Raw genomic sequence first — 20063 nt, 5'->3', positions numbered from 1 at the left:
CACCCCCAGAGGAGTTTCAACGAGGCAGAGAAGTGATGCTGAGGGCCATGGCTTAGCCCCAGCCTTGGTAGACTTAGAGAATGGTTGGACTGGATGATCTTAAAGGTCTGTTTCAACCAAAACCAACTCTATGCTTCTATGATTCTAGTGCTGATGAGTTGATGTTGTCAAACACCATCCAGTAGTTTTACCTTGACTACTCATTGATCGTGTTGTAGAGCACTAGTGAGAAGTATTGGGATCTGTGCAAATCAGGCAGTAGATTGTCTCTAAAAAGATGATGTTTCTGAAGCTGTGCCTTTCAGCTTCCTTCCAAGATTTGCATTTGAAAGGGTTTTTGGTTTGTTGTGTCTTTTTCCCAACCAGCAAGCCAGCAGCTTAGGCTCCTCTCTCCTCCTCATTTTTCACCCAAATATTTCTATCTCTAGTTCTGCTACAATTTCCACCTGCAGAAAGGAGAAAGATTCTTGAAGCAGTAACTCACCCTTGCTGTGCAGGACAAAAGGAGCACGTTTCTCCTGGCATTCAGTGGTTTGGGCTCCTCTTGGGTCCCATAAAAATTCTATTTTCCAGCCAGAGCACCTCTGCGTTTTGAAGCTGAGCAGTGTTTGCACTGTGCTTGAAACAACCCAGACAAGTTGGATTGCTTGTACCATGTATTTCTTAGTGAATGGCACCCTAAGAAACATTTTCCTGCCAGAGCTCCCAGCTGTCCTCTTGACAGAAACTCTTGTGGCAGCGAGTGCAAATAGCTCAGTAAGTGCTTCTAGGGTAAATGTGAAAGCTCTTCCCCCGTGCCAAAGGGAGATTTCTCAGGAGCATTGCACAATGTCACTCTCCACAAACATCAAGCCATGCCTGGTGGCAACCAGACTGACATTGCCTCAGTATTTCTCTTCTCTTGATAGTGCTTTGACAGGCTGTTTAGTTGTGTGTTGTTTCCTCCCCCACTCCCACACCTCCCCTCTCTTTTATTTAATGGCAGCATTTGCAGAGTTGATTTTTCTTAGCTGGGTAGCAGTGTCCCTGCCAATCTTTCTTGCCTTCACGAAGCAGGGATGCAGCCAGCTGTGCTGCTGTGGCCACGTTACACCCTGAGCACAGCTTGCTTCCTCCTAGCTTTATTTTGCACTATTACACCTGGGAATTCAGGCACATATCAATCATGTCAGGGTTCCTGGAGGCATCCTATCATCCCTGCCTGTCTGCTCTAGCTGTAAAGCAAAATAGCATCATTATATACTGCCCTCCTTCATGAGTCAGGTGATTTAACTTCACTGGCAAGAAACCAGTTCAGGCAACATCTGAAATACATTGGCCACGTTGCTGAGCTGTCTGATGTTGTTACACAGCTAAAGAAGGGGGGACAAGATTGCTCCTGAGAAGCCAGGCTCATGTCTCAAATGACCTCAAAAAATAGCATAGAATGGTTTGGGTTGGAAGAGATCTTCAAGATCATCCAGCTCCAATCCCCCCCTGCAGTGGGCAGGGACACCTGGTGACATGCAGTAGTAGAGAAGAGAGGAATAGTTGATTTGTTCCTTGCAGGTGCACCTCATCCTTTGGTGTGAATCAAACAGGACCCCTGCACTGGAAGACTCCTGACTCCTCTTTAGTGAATGTGGATGGATCTGTTAGCTCCCTGCTGCTTGTTCTATCTCAGTGGCCCAGCCAACAAACAGCAGTGACAGAAGAAGCCATAGCAAGAGCAGAGGGGGTTCTTGTCCTTTGTGTCTCAAGTACATGCAGATTGATGCCCTTTACCTCTTGGGTTGCATCCTGAAGAGAATCTTTGGGGCTGGCTCAGTGTTAGCTGAGGAGTTCTTGCCTATTGTCCTGTTCTTCAAGTCGTGTAATACACATCAGATTTCCTTCTCACAGTGCATGGAGCAGTGCTTGGAAGCTTAGCATCTGTGATCTCTTTATCTCCCCTCTTTATTTCCTCTCTTTATTTCCTCTGCTTTATTTCCTCTCTTAGGTTCAGTTAAATGCTGCTGTGTTTCTGTTCATGCTTTTGTAAGACACCAGCTTTTTGCTAAATGAACTGTTCTGGAGACTGAGCATCCTTTGGTGACACTTCTCTTTATAGGCAACTGCCCAATCAGCTGAAATATTAGGCAATAATAGTCACAAGGAACTTGTGTTTAACTAAAAAGTCAGATTTTATGTGATCTGGAAAAGCCTTTTTCCTTCCCTCTTCTGAAGTATTCTGCATCTTCTCACTCTGAGTCCACCCCTGAGAGAATCTAAATTTACTCTTTCCTGGCTTTTGAGGAGCAGACAGCAAGACATCAGAGCCTGATGGGGAAGAGAGCTCTGAAACGAGAGAAAAGAGAGAATTGCACAAAATAAAGTCACTTGTCTGTATTTAGTTGTTTACCATGGCAGGCTGAGGGCACAGCAGCTCAGCTCAGGGTGGCAGCAGTGCTGTGAGCAGACTGGGTGTGAGGCAGCTCTCACACTGCAGCCAGGGAATTCAGCACTTTTTCCTTAGGCTGGCTCTGGTGCCATACAAATGCTGCTGCTGCTGCAGGGCTTAGTCCTGGGAAGGCAGATGTGGCTTCCCCAGGGCAAACATGGGGCCAGCAGGCTGCATGCCCTGCGTGGAAACCATTCGCTGGGAAGGTGGTGAGACACAGCCCCACTCTGCCTAGGCAGGTGCTGAAACTGTTCTGAAACCATTCCAGGTCAGGCTGTTTGGGGCTCTGAGCAGCCTGAGCTAGCTGAGGAGCAAAGAATTATAGAATAGCTTGGAAGGCACCTTAAAGGTCATCCAGTGCCAACGCTCCTGCCATGGGCAGGGACACCTCCAGCTAGACCACCCTGCTCAAAGCCTCATCCAGCCTGGTCTTAAACATTTCCAGGGATGAGGTGTCCACAACTTCTCTGGGCTACCCATTCCAGTGTCTCAGCAGCCTCACTGTAAAGAGCTTCTTCCTAATGTCTAATCTGAATTTACCCTGCTTTAATTTAGAGCCACTGTTTCTTGCCCTACCACTACAAGCACTTATACAAAGTCTCTCTCCAGCTCTCCTGTCGTCCCCTTGGGACTTTGAAGAACACTCTAAGGTCTCCCTGGATCACTCTCTTCTCCACGCTGAGCAGACCCCTAGCCTGTCCTTGAAGAGGAGGTGCTCCAGTCCTTCAATCATCTTCATGTCCTCCTCTGCACTGTCTCAAATGGATCCATGTCTTGTCTTGGGGACTCCAGAACTGGATGTAGCACTCCAGGTGGGGTCTCAGACAGCAGAAGGGCAGAATCACCTCCCCTGACCTGCTGGCCATGCATCTTTGGCAGCAGGCAGATGTCCCTGCTGGCTGCAGTGGCGTTGGACTAGAGGACCTTTGAAGATCCCCTTCTACCCAAACCAGTTTATGCTTCCATGTGGTGCTGAGGGACAGGCTTTAGTGGTGACCTGGCAGTGCTGGGTCTGCAGCTGGACTCAGTGATCTTAAAGGTCTCTCCCAAATAGAAATATGATTCTATGACTGTGTGATTCTGTTCAAGTGTGGACATGCACAGAGGGAACCAAGGCCTTGCATATGATCTGTGCTGTCCACATGGTCTTAGCAAACATCTTTAAAGCTGGCTTGTGCCAGCTTCTGCTTTCAGGCTCCTTTCTTCTGCCACAGTGGTGTGAGGGCAGACTCTCCTTTCCTCAGAGGCCTCTGTGAGCAGCAGGCTCTAACTTTGGTGATGGAAGTACCCACAGACAAAAAGAAGAGAGAAGTTCTGCTTTCATGCTTTTATATAACTTAAGCTTTATTCCTCAAAGGAACAAAACCTGTCGATAGGGACAAAACCCTGCAGGCAGATGTCTATTTCTGTCAGCATCCCCGGAGGTGATGTCCCTCCTGTCCCCTTCTGGCTTTGGAACAAGCTGTTGTGAGGAGCACAAAAGCTTCCTTGACCTGAAGGACACAATGCCCAGGAAGCTGTCTGGAAGAGAGGTCCTGAATGGCAAACTTTTGTCTTTCTGCTGATGAGTCTATAGAACTGAAGTGCTGTAATCCTTCCAGACTTTGCCAACACCACTGTGACTTTATGCAAGCATGAAAAGTTGGCATTTTTGCACACTTTTTCTTGCTTTGCTTTTCCTTTGAGGGACAGCTGGCTGAGTTCTCCTCACTCTTCAGGTAAAGAGCACTTTAGGAGCATGGGGGGGAAATTCAAACCCCTCCTCTTTCTTACTTTAAGGCAGTTGGCCCCAAACCTTCCTTTACTCTGCTTTAACTCTTCAGTTACAGTTAAAAATAAAGATTCAGATATAGGAAAATAAAGCTTCCACTCAGCCTAGTTCATAAATATATCTATAGTGTGCATCTCTAAGTGAATCATAGAGGATTGACTGGTTTGGGTTGGAAAGGACCTTAAAGATCATCCAGTTCCACCCTCCCTGCCATGGATAATGCTTACCACTAGCCCAGGTTGCCCATCAGAGTGGTTTGGGTTGGAAAGGACCTTAAAGATCATCCAATTCCAACGCTTTTACCATGGGCAGAGACACCTCCCATTAGCCCAGGGTGCTTAAGGCCTCATCCAGCCTGGCCTTGAACACCTCCAAGGAGGCAGCATCTTGAACGTCACTGGGCAACCTGTGCCAGTGTCTCACCACCCTCACTCGAAAGAATTTCTTCCCAATCTCCAGCCTAAATCTCACTTCCTTAAGATTCAATCCATTCCCTCTTGTCCTGTCACTACAGGCCATTCTGAAAAGTCCCTCCTCAGCTTTCTTTACCCCCAGTTTGGGTACTGGAAGGCCAAGATAAGGTCTCCTTGGAGCTTTCTGCATAATGGACACTCTGTTATATCCTTTGCCATGGAGCAACACAACATAGAGGCATAGAATCAGTCAGGGCTGGAAGGGACCATCAGTATCATCTAGTTCCAACCCCTCTGCCATGGGTAGGGACACCTCACACTAGATCAGGCTGTCTAGAACCTCATTCAGCCTGGCCTTAAACACCTCCAGGGACAAAGCCTTGACCACCTCCTTGGGCAACCCATTCCAGAGTCTCACCCCCATTATGGTGAAGAACTTCTGTTTAATATCTAGTCTGAATCTACTCATTTCTAGCTCTGTACCATTCAGCAGAGAGGCTCGAAGCTGCAGGCCATTAAGAAATGGTCAAAGGCTGACAGAAAGGTAGCATGCCCAGATCCGTCCGCTTTGACAGGTCTTAGTCTCTGTAGTTTTCTTAGGGGAACCTGGCACCCCTCAAACTATCACAAACAGGCATAAAAGCAGCCTCTTCTCTATTGAAAATGATTTTGAAAATAGCCCAGCAGCTACTAGTGCTGGAGGCACTGTCCCTGGAGGTCTTCAAGAAAAGCCTGGATGGGGCTCTTAGCGCCATGGTCCAGTTGACTGGCTAGGGCTGGCCTCTCACTCTGCCTGAAGAGCTCTTCTTCTCCACCACAGCTTTTGCAGTCATCTCAGAGCCTGAGGCAAGAGCCTCAAACTTCCAAAATACCTACAAAAGAAACCAGCTCCAGCAAAGACACACACCCAGCACCTGTGGATGTTGTTGCAATGGTTACTGAGCCTAACCCTAGGTAGGTTTGAAATCCTCCACCAATTCACCCAGTGCACACCATGAGGACTCACCAGGGATGCCAGGCAGAGGATCCCTTGGCCCACAATGGGCCTCACTTGGAGCTTCCAGCTTTCCTGGGGCAGAATATAAAGGGCAGTGGGCAGGGAGGGCAAAGTGGCCACACCTGGGGGGTGGGAGGAGACTCCAGTAGCCAGCTAATAGAAAATGGCATCACGTGGTGGCAACACAGCTGATGTGTTACAATAGGAAATGAATTAAGTGGTGATTAATTAATTACAAGCATAACAGATGATAGCAATATCTGTCATCAAAGCTGATTACTTTACACCCAGAACAAACAGCACAATGAAGATAGGTATTTGAACATATAATGCTGGCTAAAGCACATCGCTTAATTTATCTGCTGAAGAAGGCAATGCAGTGGCTGACAAAATATCCTCTGTGATAAAAGAGGAGGTGTTGAAAAAAAACCTGGCTGAGGCACTTAGTGCCATGGTTTAGTTGACTGGACAGGGCTGGGGGCTAGGTTGGACTGGCTGAGCTTGGAGGTCTCTTCCAACCTGCTTGATTCTATGATTCTATGATTCTATGATTCTCTTCTCATACCCTGTAGAAAGGTGTAGCAGAAGAGCCTAAGTGACAGTGGCAAGGATGTCAAGGTCACAACCAGAGTGTGAGTGTTATGGTGACACAGGATCCCTATCCTGCAGTAATTCCAGGAGGACAGGAGAGGAGAGGAGACCTTGGAGTGGCCTTCCAGTATCTGAAGAAGGCCTACAGGAGGACTGGAGAGTGACTATTTATAAGGCCTTGTAATGCCAGGATGGGTTTAAACTGGCAGAGGGGGGATTGAAACTGGATGTTAGGAAAGGGCTCTTTGCAGTGAGGGTGGTGAGACACTGGCACAGGTTGAGAGTGGTGAGACACTGGCACAGGTTGAGGGTAGTGAGACACTGGCACAGGTTGAGAGTGGTGAGACAATGGCACAGGTTGAGAGTGCTAAGACACTGGCACAGGTTGAGAGTGGTGAGACACTGGCACAGGTTGCCCAGGGAGGTTGTGGAGCACAGAAGCACCCAATGTGATCTCTGAGGACTGCAGCAGCTCTGCTCTGAGGACAGGCTGAGAGAGTTGGGGCTCTGCAGCCTGGAGAAGAGAAGGCTTCCAGGAGAACATGGAGTGGCCTTCCAGTATCTAAAGTGGGCTACAGGAAGTCTGGGGAGGGACTATTGACAATGACAGGATGAGGAGTAATGGATTTAAACTGGATGTTAGGAAGAAGTTCTTTGCAGTGAGGGTGGTGAGACACTGGCACAGGTTGCCCAGGGAGGTTGTGACTGCTCCTTCCCTGGAGGTGTTCAAGGTCAGGCTGGACCTAGTTCTAGTGGGAGGTGTCCCTGCCTATGGCAGGGGATTGGAACTGGCTGAGCTTTGAGCTCCCTTCCAGCCTAACCCATTCTATGATGTGCTGCTGGGATCTCCATGTGGACACCGCTGGTTGTTCTGAACGGCATAGAGATGCTTACCTTAAACATCAGTGACAGTGTTAGAGACAGCAGCAAGTTAGTAAGTGTGTGTGGAGCCAGTGGTGGAGAAATACTGATGTCAATTTATAAATGAAGCTTGATCCGAGCACAGAAGCTATTCATATCTGCTGACAATACCAATCACTCTGGAATTACAAGTAAATGAAAGAGGTCTCTGTTGTTGATGGCACAGGTGCAGACATGGATAAGATATAAAACCAATTTACACTCCCCCTCCTGTGGGAACAGCTCTATTGGTATGAAAGATTTAACTGCATTCACAGCAGAGAAGCTAATGGTCCAGTGTGGATAGAAAGTGTTATGCTAAGTGTAGGTGAAGAGATAAAAAAGAAAAGATAGACAAGATATTGAAAGAAAAAAAAAAACACATCTGGGTAGGCTGGAAAGTGCCCAGAGAAGGGCCACAAGAATGATCAGAGGACTGGGAGCCCTGCCAGAGATGGGTTTGCTCAGCCTGAAGGAAAGAAGGCTTAGGCAAGACTTATTATGGTGGATCAGAGTAGCTACCAGGAGGATGGAGATTCCCTTTGTACAAGGAGGGCCATGGAAAAACAAGGGGTGATGGGGACAAGTAACTGCTGGGGAGATTCTGGTTGGACTCCAGAAAAAAATGCATCACCATAAGAACAGTCACACACTGGAATCCTCTTCCAAGAGAAGCAGAGGCTTTCACTTATGCTGGACAGCTTTGAGACCCAGCTTGGCAGGGTGCCGGGCAAGCTCAGATCAACTCTACTGAAGGGGGCCTACAAGAAAGCTGGGAAGGGACTTTTGACAAGGGCTTGTAGTGACAGAATGAGGGGAAATAGGTTGAAGCTTGAGGAGGGCAGATTTAGACTGGAGATGAGGAAGAAATTCTACAGTGAGGGTGGTGAGACACTGGCACAGGTTGCCCAGAAAGGTTGTGGCTGCTCCCTCCCTGGAAGTGCTCAAGGCCAATTTGGAGGAGGCCTTGAGCAACCTGGGCTAGTGAGAGGTGTCCTGGCCCATGGCAGGGGTGTTGGAACTGATTGATCTTTAAGGTCCCTTCCAACCCAAATAGTTCTGTCAATCTATGAATCTATGCTGCCACCTAGAAAGGTTGGACCAGATGATCGTTGTGGTCTGTGCTGGTTTGAGGCTAACTGGAGTATTTTAATGGGGCAAATTAGATCATTGGCTGTGAAAAGAAAATAATAGTGATGCCTGTATCACTCCTTGGTTTTGCTTAGGGGTATAAAAGCAAGAAACAATAACAAAGTCAATCACTCTCTGCTGCTGCTTGCCTGAACCTTTGTAACTCGATCTAATCGTTCTCCTTTCAACCTCTTGTTAGCTTTTTGCATCTCACCCCTTGCACATAATCCTTCTGAGATATGGGAGGGGGGGTTGAAGAAGGAGGGGAGTTAGTTTGGAACCCTCTTGAGCAGTTCTACTGTTCGGGAGGGGTTTTGTAGTTCTGTATTACTTTTAACTTGTATATAATTGTATATAGTTATAAATAGAGAACAATAGACTCAGTCAGGGTTGGAAGGGACCACAAGCACCATCTAATTCCAACCCCCCTGCCATGGGCAGGGCTATATCTGTATATGTTGTGTATATATGCTTTATAATTGTATGTATAGAATCATAGAATCATAGAATCAGCCAGGTTGGAAGAGACCTCCAAGATCATCCAGTCCAACCTATCACCCAGCCCTATCCAGTCAACTAGACCATGGCACTAAGTGCCTCATCCAGGCTTTTCTTGAAGACCCCCAGGGATATAGTTGTAAATAAAGAAGAATAGACTCAGTCAGGGTTGGAAGGGACCATAAGCATCATCTAATTCCAACCCCCCTGCCATGGGCAGGGCCATGTCTGTATATGTTGTGTATATATGCTTTATAATTGTATGTATAGTTATAAATAGAGAATCATAGAATCACAGACTCAGTCAGGGTTGGAAGGGACCATAAGCATCATCTAATTCCAACCCCCCTGCCATGAGCAGGGCAATATCTGTATATGTTGTGTATATATGCTTTATAATTGTATATATAGTTGTAAATGGAGAATCATAGAATCACAGACTCAGTCAGGGTTGGAAGGGACCACAAGAATCATCTAGTTCCAACCCCCCTGCCATGGGCAGGGCAATATCTGCATATGTTGTGCATATATGCTTTATAATAGTATATATAGTTGTAAATAGAGAATCATAGAATCATAGACTCAGTCAGGGTTGGAAGGGACCACAAGAATCATCTACTTCCAACCCCCCTGCCATGGGCAGGCAATATCTGTATATGTTGTGTATATATGCTTTATAATTGTATATATAGTTGTAAATAGACAATCATAGAATCAGACTCAGTCAGGCTTGGAAGGGACCATAAGCATCATCTAATTCCAACCCCCCTGCCATGGGCAGGGCCATATCTGTATATGTTGTGTATATATGCTTTATAATTGTATGTATAGTTGTAAATAAAGAATAGACTCAGCCAGGGTTGGAAGGGACCACAAGAATCATCTAGTTCCAACCCCCCTGCCATGGGCAGGGCAATATCTGTATATGTTGTGTATATATGCTTTATAATAGTATATATAGTTGTAAATAGAGAATCATAGAATCATAGACTCAGTCAGGGTTGGAAGGGACCATAAGCATCATCTAATTCCAACCCCCCTGCCATGGGCAGGGCTATATCTGCATATGTTCTGCATATATGCTTTATAATTGTATGTATAGTTGTAAATAAAGAAGAATAGACTCAGTCAGGGTTGGAAGAGACCACAAAAATCATCTAATTCCAACCCTCCTGCCATGGGCAGGGCAATATCTGTATATGCTGTGTATATATGCTTGCAGATTCGTGCTGCACTGTAAAATCCAGCTTCATTCCTTAGCTTCCAGCCAGCTGAGTTAGCCTGGTGAATCATGAAGGGGAGGGGAAACTCCCAAACAACCACATGGTCCCTTCCAACCTGGCAAGGTGTGGTTCTAGTGTAAGCCTTCCAACCTGGTTGATTCTATGATTCTAAGACTTGATGAGGAACAGCACATCAGTTGTATTTTCTCTGTAGCTAAAACACACAGAGAAGTGAACTGCTGTGTGCTACCACTTTCCACTAATTTATTATGTCAAGTACAGAATAGAAAGGCTGCTGCTGCTGCTCATAATACATCACTCTCCAACACCAAAAGTTCAAAGCCATTAGCATAATGATTTCTACCATGATGTGTGAAAGCATTTCTTTTTTTTTGATCATCCATTTACATTCCTACCAAGATGCATTCATTTAGTCAGGAACTTTTCAAAGTGATTGCCTCCCATTGATAAATGTGGCCAGAAGTCTCCTGATTTGCCAAATGATGCAGAACAACATTTTATTAAGGGTGCCTGTTCTGTGTACAAAGCTTTGCATCTGAAAAGTGGCCCAGCCACACTCAGAGTTAAGTGAGAGAGTGTGGTGATGGTGTGGCTGCTAGCATAGGCTCACAGGATGCTAGGAGTTGGAAGGCACCTCCATAGATCATCGAGTCCAACCTCCCAGCCAGAGCAGGGCCAGAGAATCTAACTCAGGTTGCACAGGAACACATCCAGACAGGGGTGGGAAGTCTTTAAAGAAGGAGACTCCACAACCTCTCTAGGAAGCCTGTTCCAGTGTTCTGTGACCCTTACAGTAAAGAAGTTCTTCCCCATGTTGAGACGGAACCTGCTGTGTTGTAGTTTATACCCATTACTCTCTTGCTGTGTTAAGGACTTCATCCCTAATGCATATCAGTAGTGATCAGAGAATTATCAATCATTAAGGGAGGAAGCAGCTTCCAAGACCACCAAGTCCCATGTCAACCCAACACCTCTGCTCCCTTCAAACCATATTCCAAAGTGCCACTGTCACAAAATTCTTGAACACCTCCAGGGCTGGTGACTCCAGCACCTGGGCTGGCTCAGGAGCAGTGTGGGCAGCAGGACAAGGGAGGTTCTTCTTCCTCTGTACTCAACATTGCTCAGGCCACAGCTAGAGTGCTGTGTTCAGTGCTGGGCTCCTCAATTCAAGAGAGATGTTGAGGTGCTGGAAGGTGTCCAAAGAAAGGCAGCAAGGCTGATGAGGGGCCTGGAGCACAGCCCTGTGAGGAGAGGCTGAGGGAGCTGGGGGTGTGCAGCCTGCAGCAGAGGAGGCTCAGGGCAGAGCTCATTGCTGTCTACAGCTACCTGAAGGGAGGCTGTAGCCAGGTGGGGTTGGGCTCTGCTGCCAGACAACCAGCAACAGAACAAGGGGACACAGCCTCAAGTTGTGGCAGGGCAGGTCTAGGCTGGATGTTAGGAGGAAGTTGTTGTCAGAGAGAGTGATTGGCATTGGAATGGGCTGCCCAGGGACGTGGTGGAGTCACTGTGCCTGGAGGTGTTGAAGCCAAGCCTGGCTGAGGCACTTAGTGCCATGGTCTGGTTGAATGGCCAGGGCTGGGTGCTGGGTTGGCCTGTTTGAGCTTGGAGCTCTCTTCCAATCTGGTTAATTCTATGATTCTATGAAATCTTGGATTGGAGACAGCAAAACCAACTTTTTATTTACAGTAAGATCTGAGTTGACAGCAACAATGTTTGCTTCTACTCTTTTCATTTTCTCTTTCCATGCACATCCAAGTCAAAAAGATTTTGGGTTTTTTTGTCCTCCACATTGGTAGAAAAACAATTTTAGGAATTCATTTCAATGTGTCCTTGGCAACCAAACATTTTATTTTGCCCAGGCAAGCATTGAGGTTGCTGAAGGAGCTTGACTATGCACTCAGCTGGGTAATAGGAGCAACACCATGTGACTAATAAAATCAATGTCTGCTAAGTAATGTGGTTCAAACTGGAAACATTCTCAATCAATCCAGGGGTATTTTTGTTTCTCCTGGCTGAAAAGCAAAATGGAACTAGTCTAAGAGGAGATATTCTGCTAGAGAAGAAGTTAATTTATATCAAGCAGGATTTGAATAGACCTGAATGCTGAAAGGGAATCTAGTAAATGTCTATCAATATCTGAGGGCTGGGGGTCAGGAAGGAAGGGGCAGGCACAGCCTCTGCTCACTTATACCCTGTGGTAGGACAAGAGGCAATGGATGGAAACTGCACCACAGAAAGTTCCATCTCATCATGAGGAAGAACTTCTTTACTGTAAGGGTGACAGAGCACTGGAACAGGCTCCACAGAGAGGTTGTGCAGCCTCCTTCTCTGGAGGCTTTCAAGGCCTGTCTGGATTTGCCATCCCTGGAGGTGTTCAAGCAAAGCCTGGATGAGGCACTTAGTGCCATGGTCTGGTTGATTGGCCAGAGCTGCGTGCTAGGTTGGACTGGATGAGCTTGGAGGTCTCCTCCAACCTGGTTGATTCTATGATTCTATGATATGTTCCTGTGCAACCTGTGCTAGATTGAATGGTCCTGCTCTGGCAGGGGGGTTGGATTTGATGGTCTGTAGAGGTCCCTTCCAACCCCTGACATCCTGTGATCCTGTGGTCCTGTGATTAGCTGTACACAAAGAAAGTGTCCCTGCTTCATTGCTGTCTTAAGGTAGCATTAGAGCTTTTCATCTTGTTATATGCTCCATGAGATTAAACCAGTTTCAAACCAAACCTGACATGTTTTGTTGTTACGGTGAAGTCTTGGCTTTAACACAGGTGGAAAAAGAAGTGCCATGACTCTGTCTGTATCTGCAATTCAATATCCTGACTGAGGGTGGAAGTGGACACTTCATTAGGGAGAGCCAGCCCACAGAAGGACTTGGATAGGCTGGAAGAGTGGGAGAGCAAGAACTCTTCCTATGAAGAATTTCTTCCTAATGTCAAACTGAACCTGACCTGGAGCAGCTTGAGACTCTGTCCCCTTGTTCTGCCACTGCTTGCCTGGCAGCAGAGCCCAACCCCACCTGGCTACAGCCTCCCTTCAGGTAGTTGTAGACAGCAATGAGCTCTGCCCTGAGCCTCCTCTGCTGCAGGCTGCACACCCCCAGCTCCCTCAGCCTCTCCTCCCAGGGCTGTGCTCCAGGCCCCTCCCCAGCCTTGCTGCCCTTCTCTCAACACCTTCCAGCACCTCAACATCTCTCTTGAATTCAGGAGCCCAGAACTGGACACAGCATTCCAGGTGTGGCCTGAGCAGTGCTGAGCACAGGGGCAGAAGAACCTCCCTTGTCCTGCTGCCCACACTGCTCCTGAGCCAGCCCAGGATGCCATTGGCTCTGCAGCCCACCTGGGCACACTGCTGGCTCCTCTTCAGCTCCTCTCTAGGTCTCTTTCTTCAATCTGTCCAATTAAATCACCACACTGACTCCTAATTCCACTGTGGCCTATCTGAGAAGACCATTAGGAACAAAAAGCCCTCTCTGAAGAACATTTTGCTGGGTCAGATTGCCAGTGGTGGGATTCAGATAGATGGCTGTGGGCTGCAGATAGATGGCTGTGGGATGCAAGTAGGTGACTCTAGGGTTCAGGGCACAGAGAGGTGGCCACAGGGCCCAGACAGGCAGTGTTTGTCTGCAGGCAGGTGGCTGTGAGGTGCAGATAAATGGCTGTGAGGTGCAGGTAGGTGACTCTGGGGTTCAGGGTACAGAGAGGTGGCCATGGGGCTCAGACAGGCAGTGCTTGTCTGCAGGCAGGTGGCTGTGAGGTGCAGATAAATGGCTGTGAGGTGCAGGTAGGTGACTCTGGGGTTCAGGGTACAGAGAGGTGGCCATGGGGCTCAGACAGGCAGTGCTTGTCTGCAGGCAGGTGGCTGTGAGGTGCAGATAAATGGCTGTGAGGTGCAGGTAGGTGACTCTGGGGTTCAGGGCACAGGGAGGTGGCCATGGGCTCAGACAGCAAGTGTTTGTCTGCAGGTAGGTGGTTGTGGAGTGCAGGCAGGTAGAAGAGCAGGAAAGTGGCTGTAGGGTCAGGCATTTGGCTGTAGGATGCAAGTAGGTGTCTGTGGGGTGTAGGAAAGTGGCCACGGGGTGCAGACAGGTGGCCATGGAGGTCAGACAGGAGGTGGTGGGATGCAGATGGGCGACCATAGGGTGGAAGAAGATAGTCTGTAGTAGCCTAACGAGGTAGCTTGCCCTTTGCTAACTGCATTGGGGAGGGGAAAAGAGTATTTGCTCACCTCAATACCAGGCTGCTGTAAATGTCTTTAATACCTACTGTTAAACAGGCAATTAATAGACAAACGCTCCTGTATCTGCAAATTGGGTGGTACTCAAGTTAATCCCTAATGGCACAGAGCAACTGCAGGGAGCTTATTAAACTTCATATCTAAAGGCAGCATATTTACTACAGGGCTTCCATATCTAGTGGTGAAATTCCAGGCAGTTATATCTTTTCATTTGAAGGTAAACACTGATAGGTCCATCACTTGGAAGCAGCCAGCTGTAAACTGCAAATGAAGAAGCAAAACACTGTGGGTTCAATGTGCTGCTTTCTGCCACCACATACCAGGACACACTTGCAGTGTCAGTTAGGCCAAGAGAAAAAAAGTAGAAGGGGGCAAGAATATGGAAGAACACATTTTGTTCTACAGAGCAATGCATTGCCAGGGCTGCGTGTGGAAGTATAAAGCCAAGCCAGTGAATTTCTGCACCAGAGCTGACAAATAAGCTGCTGGAGAGTTTGCTGATAACAGCCACAGTCTCTCTGTTACACCCAGCCAAAGCAATCAGAGCTCAGGAAGCATGAAGGGACACTACGAGCAAGACCTGCAGTTAATGGATGAACAACAGCAGCTGCTGGAGCTTGAAGAGAGCTTGCTCACCAGAATTTGAAGCTCTTTGCTACTTGTGGTAGCAATCGAAGTAGTTTCTTCTGGAAGCATGTGGCAGATGATGCAAAGTAAATAATCTGTATTGATTTTGCTATCCAGGCCATGATTGTTAATAACTATGGTAGCTGTTTGGTAACATCAAAACTCGCCAGAAAACTGATTCACCAGGTTGAAAACCACACAGGTTGGAAAGTTACACACAGAGGGGACAGGCAAAAGCAGAGCACTGATTTCTCAAAGTGGCAAATGCAAATATTGCACTGGAAGAGGCTTTTAAGTATTTACCTGCAAAAATTATTATTATTGCTGACTCACAGGGGCCAGCCACAGCCCCAGACAGTACTCAGACACTATCAGGGAGCTCTGTCTTGTTGGCTGCTGAGACTTGGTTCTTCTCAGGTCTCTGGGGAAAGGAGGCAGACAATCTCTGACCTTGTCTCCTGGCTCCTCTGGATGATCTGTGTATCTCCAGGACTTCTCATCTCAGCAGGAGACTCTCAGGTGCAGGCAGGATGTGATGTGCAGCCTCAGCACAATGTCTGGCTGGCTATGCAGGCTGGTCCCATGCAGGCACTTGGAGCCTGCTCCTGGTAAGCTCTCCAGGCAAGTTCAGGATGCAAAATGAGGCAGCAGCAGCCACTTGCTACCTGCTCATCCCTTCTATCAGTATCCAGCCCAAGAATAATGGGGCCTTGGACATAGATTAGGCAACCAGAATGGCACTTTGCCAGGCCTCACCATATTAGGGGAAGTCAGGGCTTTTGCCCTCCCCTCCCATGGTTGCCTCCCCCCAGCACAGAAGTAAGGGGAGCAGGGGAACATATCTGGGCAAGCCAACATGGATAAGCCCATGTTTGCCCTACCAGGCCTACCACCCCAAAGCATCAGACATAACCCCCCAGGATAACTGGTAAAGAAAAGATGCTAGTCCTAGGGCTGCTGTACTGGATTGCTGCTTGTTGCCTTGGCAGTGTTACAGGGGAGTGCAATTCAGTGATTCATGAGTATGACTCACACTAGCCAAACTGACCTCTGAAAATTGGGAGTAGGCAAACACATCAGAAAGAGATCCAAGCTCCAACAAATAAGCTGATGAAATGAATGAATGATTATTTACAGACCCTGCCAGTCTATTAAGAGGTCGTTTTGACAGCCCTGCAGGTCCAAATGAGAGAGTCTGCACTCTCTCCTGCATACCTGAGCACCCATTCACACACAGCTACTAACCAGGAGCATTCTCACCTTTTATTGTGTAATAAATCTGTGTGCAGACTGCAGGGTATGGCACAGGACACCAGGAATGTGTTCCTGTGAGTCTGAGTGTTTAGGAGGCTCCCAGCCAAGACGAAGAGGGAGAGAGATGAGGAAAAGAAAATTAATGCAGATGTATAAAACTTGCATTGTCACCTACACCTAACCTCCACTTATGGTTGGACAAGAGCTCTGCTTTGAGCAGGCTGCAGTGTTAGATGACCTCCAGAGGTCCCTTCCAGCCAATATATCCCCGGATTTGTGCAAGCAGGCATGAAGAAAATACTTGGGTGATGTGGCAGTGAGTGGGATGGGTGCAGGAGATGGCCAGCAGCATAGTGTGGAGTAAATTTCCACCAAGAAAGCCCTGGGAGGTCACCATCTCTAAAGGCTTTATCAGTTAGTGGCCACAAATAGTTTCAGTGAGGAGGTTTGCAAGACTTCCACCCTACCTCTGGTGTGCTTTGTGTGGAATCATAGACACTAGAAGTGCTGGAAGAAGTTTCTATGATCTCTTAGCTGGACTGTTTTCTTAACCAAGAAATCCCTGGCAGGAATTGAGAACTGAGAGGGGATTTGATAAATGTCTATAACTATCTGAGGGCTGGGGGTCAGGAGTGGGGGGGGACAGGTTCTGCTCACTGCTCCCTGGGATAGGACAGGGAGCGATGGATGGAAGCTGCAGCACAGGAGGTTCTACCACGACACAAGGAGGATCCTCTTGATTGTAATGGTCCCAGAGCCCTGGCACAGGCTCCCCAGAGAGGTTGTGGAGTCTCCTGCTCTGGAGCATTGCAAGGCCTGTCTGGATGTGTTCCTGTGTGACCTGAGCTACACTGTATGGTTCTGCTGTGGCAGGGGGGTTGGACTGGATGATTTCTTTGGGTCCCTTCCAACCCCTGACATCCTGTGAGCCTGTGATCCTGTGAACATGGCCTGCCAGAGCCCTGGAGTCCTGTCACAGTGACAGAACCTTCTTCCAAGCCCCCCTGTGGTAACCTGTACCATGTCTGGGTTTGTAACTTCAGTTTCCAGTGCAGCACTTAATAAAACTGGCACTTGGCAGCCTTCTGAAACAGTGGCTTCAGTCCAGAGCTATGTTTGTTTGCTGCATGGGAGCCCTTAAAGCATTTTGGAACCTCTCTAGAAAGAGAAAAGCTGTTTACTATAAAAATCCCTTTCTTTTCTCTTGAAGTCCTGACAGTCAGGTAAATAAGAGGTGTTGAGAAGTGCATGTGATTGGAGGATCTGAGGTTTGCTTGGAGCCATCTCAGTGGTTATTTTGAACCTTCATAGCCCAAACCAGTCTCATTTCCTCTCTGCACCTTCCTAACTTGCTAAGATGTTTACATTCTCAGCAGAACATTTCCATTCCTGGCTGTGCTGAGAGGTGATGCTCTGTTTACTGACTGTAAAACTGAGCAAAATCCCTTCAGCCTTTTGAATTAGCTCAGGTTGAAAAGCATAATCCATTACCCAAATATTCTCCCTATGTTTTTTTTCTGGTACAATAATAATTGCACAACGAGCTGGAGATGAAAGCTTGGCCTGGATGTAGCTCTTGCTAAGGATTTCTTTGGCTGCAGATGAAGGAAGAAGGTTTAAAATAAGACCACCTCTGTGTCTGCTTGCTGAGTGTTTTGCTTAGATTGCAACTCGGTGCAAAGAACCATTTGCAGCTGCCTGCATGAAAATTTCCTCTGCCTGTGTGGATGAGAGGTTGGTACTGAGACCACCACACTCAAACTGGCTTTAGCTACTCAAAAACACTCTGAAGATGCAAAGCCAAAGTTCTTTAATGTCATTTAAAAAGCAAGGCAAACAAAGAAACAAACAAACCCCCCAACAAACAACCAAACCAAACCCCACAAAACCTCAACCTTTGAACTTTGATACAACAAATGTAGTCATCACTGGGTCCAGGCATGGAAACTTTGCATGGATATGGGTGTGGGGGGGACACACCCTGCTTCTGTACCCTCAAAAAAAAGAATAAAGAGAATCACAATTCAAATTCTTCAGCACTTTGTCCTCCATTACTCTTCATTTTACTTTTGTAGGATCATTGAGTTGTTTCTGTTGGAAAAGATCTCTAAGATCTAGGGTAAGGTGTCCCTGCCCATGGCAAGAGGGTTGGAACTAGATGATGCTTGTGGTCCCTTCCAACCTGACTGATTCTATGATTCTGTGATCATCAAGTCCAACTGTCTACCCACTTGCCCACAGTGCCATGGCCACACATATCTTGAACACCTCCAGGGATGGTGACCCCAGCACCTCCCTGGGCAGCCTGTTCCAGTGCCTGACTGCTTCTGAAGAAACCTAAACCTCCTCTGACACAATTTCAGGCAATTTCCTCTCATTATGTCACTTGATACTAGGGGAAAAGAAACTAAACCTCATCTGGCTCCAGACTCCTTTCAGGGAGCTGTAGACAGCAACGAGGTCTCTCCTTAGCCTCCTTTTCTCCAGGCTGAACACCCCCAGCTCACTCAGCTGCTCCTCATCAGACCCTCCACCAGCTTTGTTGCCCTTTGCTGCTTCTTTCCTTGTGAGGCTGCAGCCACACAGAACCATAGAATTACAGAACTGTCAGAGCTGGAAGGGATCATCCAGTTCCAACCCTCCCTGCCATGGGCAGGGACACCTCACACTAGATCAGGTTGCTCAGAGCCTCATCCAGCCTGGCCTTAAAAACCTAGTGCTGAGGCTTCCATCACCTCCCTGGGCTACCTGCTCCAGCATCTCACCACCCTCATGGTGAAGATCTTCTTCCTAGGGTTTAATCTAAGTCTAACCTCCTCTAACTAATCCATTCCCTCCGAGTCCTATCACTACCTGATACATGAAAAAGTCCCTCCCCAGCTTTCTTGTAGCCCCCTTCAGATACTGAAAGGCCACAATAAGGTCTCCTCGCAGCCTCCTCTTCTCCAGACTGAACAGCCTCAATTCTCTCAGCCTCTCCTCATGAAAGAGGAGCTGCAGCCCTCTGACCATCCCTTTCTCTGGACACCTTCCAGCATGCCCAGATCTTTCCTGTAACAGGGGTCCCAGAACTGCACACAGTTCTCCAATGCACAGATAATTTGTCTCCATGAAAAACAGCAGTAGCCAAAGAGGGGACACTGCTTATTTGCTGGAAGATAGGAGCTGTAGCACACAGCTCCTGCAGTTTCAGTGGTACCATCTCATTCTGCATCAGGCTTGGTTAATTTTCTTCAGCTAATAATAATAACAACAACAACAACTTTGCATTAAACAGTTGTAAGAAGCTGAAAGTGTAAAACTTTTCCTTCTTTTTCTTTTGCTGCAGTTCAAGCTCTGAAGCCTTTCAGGATCCCTGGAAGCCTGTGGCATCTTTCACTTCTGCTTAAATGTATATTTAATACTGTGTTTTGTCAGAAATTAGAGAATCAGGAGATCATCCCATCCATCCTTCTACCCACAGCAGGATCAACCACACTTACATCATTAGCTGACAGATGCCAACCTATTTTGGGAGGCTTCCCAGGCAAATCTATTCCTGTGCCTTGCTATATTTACATCTAGAAAGTCTTTTTTTCCCCTGATGTCTGTGCTAAAGCTTATGCGTTGTGAGTTGAGTCTATCAGCATTCACTTCTACTCTTTTTTTTCTCACCCCTCTCCTCTTCCAACACAGCACCTCAGGGGCAGAGCTCATTGCTGTCTACAACTACCTGAAGGGAGGCTGTAGCCAGGTGGGGTTGGGCTCTGCTGCCAGGCAAGCAGCAATAGAACAAGGGGACACAGTTTCAAGCTGTGCCAGGGGAGGTCTAGGCTGGATGTTAGGAGGAAGTTGTTGTCAGAGAGAGTGATTGGCATTGGAATGGGCTGCCCAGGGAGGTGGTGGAGGCACCATCCCTGGAGGTGTTCAAGCAAAGCCTGGGTGGTGCACTTAGTGCCATGGTCTGGTTGCTTGGCCAGGGCTGGGTGCTAGGTTGGGCTGTC

General features: G+C 47.6%; 1 long non-coding RNA gene across 1 annotated transcript; it reads right to left on the bottom strand.

Annotated features, from left to right (window-relative positions):
- Positions 1–310: 310 nt before the first annotated feature.
- On the bottom strand, positions 311–5694 carry LOC135189847 (uncharacterized). Its single transcript, XR_010308329.1, has 2 exons — positions 5610–5694; positions 311–2316 (listed from the first exon to the last, which is right to left on the bottom strand). It is a non-coding gene; the product is annotated as an uncharacterized LOC135189847 (long non-coding RNA).
- Positions 5695–20063: the final 14369 nt, after the last annotated feature.

The sequence above is a fragment of the Pogoniulus pusillus genome, chromosome 34, assembly GCF_015220805.1.
Source record: "Pogoniulus pusillus isolate bPogPus1 chromosome 34, bPogPus1.pri, whole genome shotgun sequence".
In the NCBI taxonomy this organism is placed as follows: domain Eukaryota; kingdom Metazoa; phylum Chordata; class Aves; order Piciformes; family Lybiidae; genus Pogoniulus; species Pogoniulus pusillus.
Note: the sequence above shows the minus strand (reverse complement) of the source record. Positions and strands in the feature narration are given on the sequence as shown.